This window comes from Nycticebus coucang, chromosome 13, assembly GCF_027406575.1.
Source record: "Nycticebus coucang isolate mNycCou1 chromosome 13, mNycCou1.pri, whole genome shotgun sequence".
Lineage (NCBI taxonomy): Eukaryota > Metazoa > Chordata > Mammalia > Primates > Lorisidae > Nycticebus > Nycticebus coucang.
Window position 1 is genome coordinate 72,916,346 of NC_069792.1, and position 6,507 is coordinate 72,922,852.

General features: G+C 34.7%; 1 non-coding gene across 1 annotated transcript; it reads left to right on the forward strand.

Annotated features, from left to right (window-relative positions):
• The first annotated feature begins 3,559 nt into the window (after positions 1 to 3,559).
• LOC128564146 (small nucleolar RNA SNORD45) lies at positions 3,560 to 3,631 on the forward strand. Its single transcript, XR_008374017.1, has one exon. It is a non-coding gene; the product is annotated as a small nucleolar RNA SNORD45 (small nucleolar RNA).
• The last annotated feature ends 2,876 nt before the right edge of the window (positions 3,632 to 6,507 follow it).

Here is a 6,507-nt window from a genome sequence, read left to right on the forward strand (position 1 = left end):
TTTGGTATAATGCTGTTTAAGATTTTTACATCAATATTTATAAGGGATATTTGTTTATACTTTTCTTGTACTGTCTTTGTTTGGATTTGGTTGATCAAGGTAATGCTGGTGGCATAGTATACATTAGGAAGCATTCCCTGTCTTCAATTGCTTGGAAGAGTTTATAAAGGACTGGTGTTATATTTCTTTTAAATGTTTGGTAGAATTCACCAATGAAACCATCTGGCCTTGACCTTTTCTTTATGAGGAGCATTTTGATTCAATTTCCTTATTAGTTTTATGGTTTAAATCTCACTTTCCATTCCTTCATGATGTAATCTTAGTAGAGTGTATGTTCTGAGAACTTATCCATTTCATCTAGAGCATCCTATTTGTCAGCATCCAGTTATTCATAGTACTCTCTCAATGTTTTTATTAAAAAAAATTTTAAGCTATAAAAATTTGAAAAACTGATACAATTTTACCTGAATTTTATATCAACATTTGACAAAATTTGCTTTCTCTTTGTCTTTCTGTATTCTTTTCTGAATCATTTAAAAAGTAAGATGCAGATATTATGATACTTCTTCTAACCACATAATTTGTTATCCAGGAAAGTGTCTTTAACAAGGTGAATCTTAACACCTGGGGTAAAGATTAACTTGAAGTATAAAAAAATTTCATACATGATCACATTACTAATAAAGCTATCAAGAAATTAAAAATGGGTGTAAAATGTTATACTCCTTATTATACTCCAAAGTATATTTCTTTTTCAGGTTGTTTAACTGAAACCCATCACGAAACACACATCATATTTAATTTTCTTTCTGTATTTGAGTTTCTTTTGTTGTAGAACAGTGCCCCTGTTCTGGATGTATTCATGTGAATCTGTGTCATTTAAATTAGAAATACTTGTCAATAATCCCTGTGAGTTTTCTTGCAAAAACCAGTGTGAGGAAGGAGAAATAACCTGAGTGGAAAGGGTGGGAAATGAGAAAGAAGATGAGAGACAAAAGATAGGATGGGACGGAAAGGTCTGGTACAGCTGATGACTGCAGCTAACACTGAACTGTGCAAACAGCTTTATTTATAAAGTATCTTTAACATGGTAAATCTTTACACCTGGGGTAAAGATTAACTTGAAGGAGGAAAAGCTGTGTGCTTTCTATAATAAGGACAGTATGCATGGGCTATGTGACTTCTGGCAGGTGAAAAGAATGTTGTTAAAGGAGGAGAAGCAGCTAGGGGTTTCTTCCTTGAATTTCTCCAGGCTGTGGGGGTCCTGCCGTCTCACAGTCCATATTCCAGTTTTCTTTTAGAATGTCCAATATCCTGAATTTGTCACATCATTTTCTAATTATTAAATCCAGGTAAAATATTGTGATATGAATTCTACATAGTCAATGTTGTATATTCACCACTGAAATATAAAGAATTGTTTAATGCCATTTTTTTCTATTGTTATGATTCTAACTTTAATATTTGGTAATGGGGTTATTATTATATCTTTTTATTATAAAGACATATTTTATTCTTTAATTCATACCTAATTTTTAAGATGGTATTTTTAAACTTGGTTCTATCTTCAATAAATTTTCACCCCATGACTGTGATATAAATATAAGTATATATGTATTTTTTTTTTTTTTGAGACAGTCTCTTTATGTTACCCTGGGTAGAGTGCTGTGGCATCACAGCTCAAAGCAACCTCAAACTCCTGGACTTAAGCAATTCTCTTGCCTCAGCCTCCCAAGCAGCTGGGACTATAGGCACGTGCCACAAACCTAGTATTTTTTTGTTATTGTTACCATTATTGTTTAGAAGGCTCTCCCAGGATCAAACCCACCAACCCCGGTGCATGTGGCCTGAGCCCTAACCACTGAGCCACTCTCTGAGCCTATACTATACATTCTCTTTCAAGTATATTATTATACATTTAACCGAATTCTCTTTTTAAAATCTCCACGAAGGCATGTAGTTTTCCAGCACATCAATTGCACATAAAGAATTATAATATCTATGCTATAAATTTTGAGTCTGCTGTTTGGCCACATACTCTCATGATTTCATTCCTGGTTATGGATAAAATTGATTTCTTGCACACAGAAGCTGCAGCTCTTTGAAGGAGTAGTGGATTAATAAAGATGTAATGAAAGTTTCACACTAGACCTTCCCCAACTTGCCAGAATTCAACTTTATGATGGATTTTGTGGGGGATGTAACCCATCATAAGCCAAAGAGTAGTTCAAGGTAACCTGAAGAATATAATTTATATTATTCTTATACATAAAACTTTCCAGCCTGTTAGTTTCCTCTCTGAAACAAGAATAACGCTATAATTATATAAAGACAGTGATCATCAACACAGTATTTTCTAAAGATTTTTAACCATACAGCATACAATTTTATCCCCTAGTTTCCCCATCTTTTACTACTATACTACTGAAAGTCCTTGTTAAGGTATGCTTGTGTGTACATATATGTTTATATATGTAAGTGCATGCTTATAACTTTACAATCATTGACTAAGAGCTGAGGGTATAAAGGTTAACAGTCGTGGGGCTGTATTTATTTACAATGTACTAGGAAAGAAATATACAAACCTCTTATGATTAGGAAAAAGTGTAAATGATGTAATGGAGGTATGCACACTTTTTAATAGGAAAATTTTTAAGTTTACAAAAACTAATTTTGCCATCTAATCATACTTATAATAGAGTATGATAAATTTCAAATACCATACTAGGTTATGTTTGAATAAACACATATAAAAACAAATGCACATATATTGTCATGTATGAGATTTCTGTCAAGGATGGTAAGCCTGGATCTCTTAGCACTGGACAAGTTCCTTAACATACCTGAATCTTAACTTCTGTCAAAAAAATATCACCCACAGGACTATGGAGACAATTAAATGAGGGAACATATGCCCAGTGCTTACCAAAGTATTTATTAATGAATTCCAGTAATCTTAAAACAATGAAAAGTTTTTTAGCATGGTATTCTAACTCTGCAACTTTCTCAATGTTTCCTGTCATCTATCTCATTATAATAAAATTTTGTAGATATGTGATTACCAATTTAAAGCCTTGGGACTTAACGGATGCTAGTTTTTACTGCAATATTTTTTCTTTGCAGTCATCTGGAAAATTTCTATTCCACTCTCAAAGTTTAAATCTACCATCACTACCCTGGGACACATTCCCGGACTGATTTTAGGTAGATTTGACAGTTCTAACCTTCGTGTGTCTTCAAAACCCAAAATATGACCTAAGCACCAAAGTCACTCTATGCAAAGAATTTTTGCAATTTTGATTCCCATCCTTAAGAGTTAGCTTGGAATCATATCTATATGGCTTGAGATCTATGATGCTCTACATAGGGTAGTTAGTGGTTACTGGACAGTAGCTATTCAAATATCGTTTTTATGTTATTTATAAAATCATTAAGCTATGAGACTGTGCTCATAGATGGAAGGCCACAAATAATGGTTTAATGAGGAACAGTTCTTTGGGCACAGACATTACAGATAAACTGGGAGCATTGGTGTACAAAGTGCTATAAAAATTTTTCAGGTCCGTGATTTACTGGCACGTATTAGCTGACTGCACAACTGATGTGAGCTCTAATATTACACTGAGACCTTGGGGAGTAAAGTTTGTATCCTCAGTTTATGTAAATATTTAAAAATCACTAAATAGAGTTATTTTGTTATTTGATCCATGAGGTGGTTTGAAGTCTATTTCAGTATATATGAGTTAGTATATTTGAGAATCTTAGAATGCCACATTACAATTTATCTCTAGAAAAATTATACTTTATGGTTGAAGTTTTTAGTTGTTGATAATACAATTTTGTTAAGTAACATGGTGGCCTGCCTCCTTGAGATAAGGTTATAATATACATGGGCAAAGGGACATGCTTTGATAACTTAAAGGGAGTTTATAACAGCATTAGAATAAACTTGAAGTGGTGTTTACCTAAAAAAAAAAAAAAAATTTCAATTACCATACAAACATTGTTTCACAAAAGACAATCTGACTTGCTTTGTTTCTGTTTGGATAAGGGCTGGGTAATAAAAATTCACTTTAGACGCAGTAAAATACTGCTCCATGTAGCTTTCTGGTTTCCCAGTGGAAGAATTGGAGGAAAGTGTATCTACAGTTATCCAAACATATTTAATTATTAAGCATTTGAAGAGATTTAAAATGAACAGAATTCACAGGTATTTATATGTCAAGAGTTCACCTAATTATATCAAAAATAATTTGTAAATATGCACATTTCTTTTATCCTTTATAAAATGTTAATATAATTAAATAGCAACAGTTTGCTCATAAAGCCTGGCTACAAAATATAAGTTGGTAAGTTAGGGAGAGTGTAAATCATCAGTAAACAATCCATTGCTTGAAAATTCTGAAGTATGGGTGGCACAGAAAACAGCTCTTCAGATTCTCAGATGTGCAATTACAATGCAGCTAGAGTCCCAAATATGCTTGTAGCCATCATGTACTCCTGCTGAGCGAGCTGTCTGATTGCCTCCTTGAAGACATTTTATTGTTAATCGCAATTTAAGTCAGTGTATTATTAGTTTCTGTGGTAATTTGATTTGGATTTGCCTTTGTGTCATTCTTTTTAAAATTCTCTGTAGCATTTGCAGGAAGGGAGCTAAATGGGGGGATGACAAATACATATTGAGCATTAACTCCACAGGTGTTTGTATGAAATGACTTTCTTCAGTGTTCTCTACAGAATAATGCCACTTTCAGTGATTAAAAGTTATTTTTTAAACTGAGTTATTATTTGCACCAACTACAACTGTTTTCTCCCACAAATAAGGCCACACCTGTCAGTGACCTAATTCGGTGTTTCATTCAAATAATACCAAACAGTATTTCTTTTTATAATCTGCTTGAATATCACCCTAATGAAACCACATATATCTGTGTTTAGGTCCTTGATACGGGAAGCATATTACATGGTTCTTATTACTACTGATATAAAATATTTTTCATATATTTGGAAGTCAAGTGTAGCTGCTAAGGCTAATTTCGTAATTATTAAGAACATAGCATAACATCTATGTTTCATTTTTTATGAAGTTCACTGTTCAAAATGTAATTCAAAAATTATTATGTTTGTTGATAGCAACTTTAGAAGTAACTGGTAAAGAATTGAGTAATATAAAGAAGCAAGTTGTCATTTTTATTTTTCACTTTCTGTTTACCAGTTATTCTTCCCCGTCCTAGTTATATGGACAATACAAATAATTTCTCATTAAGGATACTTTTTACCTTTCATATCACTAAAAAATTGAGGAATTATGTGTCACACCTCACTTCTGACACTGCTTGTCAGGGCCCAAGACTGGCCAGGTCTCAGGCCCGGCTTAACTAGGTTCCAGATGCGGACCACTAAGTTACCTTGCTCAGGTTTGTTAGGCGCCTGAGAGCTAGTTACTTTAGCTGGGGAGAGAGAGAGAGTAAAGCAGTCTTCTTAGAAAGATAGATCTTAGTCTTTAGCAGAGCTTGGTAATCTTCAGCAGAGAGACGCCGTGCTGGCGTTCTGCAGGCAGGAGAGGAGACAGAGTCAGAGTAAGCGGTCCGTGATAGAATGCGCATGCTCCCGACTGCCTTCTCCTCCAGCCTAATACAAGGCTGATCTCGTGCCTCCCAACACCACAGGTGTAGAGACTGCCAATTCACCACTGCTCTCGTCTTGCGACCTCTCATGCTTGTTAGGAGAGCTAACTCCCTCTCCATGCCCTTTTCACCAAGGTGTTCCATTATTGAGCTATACAGGTATTTCTTATAACTCTCACTCCTCCTAGCCATAGGCTATATAGGCTGCTACAATTATGAAATATAGTAATATTTCTTGCCAGTAAATAAAGCATGAACCAATTTGTGGCATTTTTTTACATAGACGTTTATAAGCAAGGAATACAAAAAAGTGGAAGAATAGGGGTATCAGGAAGAATTTATAGTTTTTAAGAATGAACCCAGGAAGCTAGATGCACTATCCCGCACCTGTAATCCTAGCACTCTGGGACGGCAAGGTGGAAAATTGCTTGATACTAGGAGTTCAAGACTAGCCTGAGCAACAATGAGACCCAGTCTCTCCTAAAAGTAGAAAAATTAGCCAGGCATTGTGGTAGGTGCCTGTAGTCCCAGTTACTTCTGGGCAGCGAAGGCCTGAGGCAGGAGGATCACTTGAACCCAGGAGTTTGAGGTTGTCTTGAGCTAAAGGTGACCCCATGGCACTCCAGCCTTGGTAACACAGAGAGACTCTGACTTAAAAACAAACAAACAAAAAAAGCAATCTTAAAAATTTACTTAGAATTTCTGAGTCATATTTTTTAAAAAGGTATTGTATTAGTTGAAGAGTGAGATGTCCTGAAGTGCTTTATGTGATAGATTATTATATAAATAGGTGCTGGTTTTGGTTTTAAATTTTCACATTTGCCTTTACTCATAAATCTCTCCTTTTCTGACAGGCAGCCGTAAGCCAGAAGTTATGCAA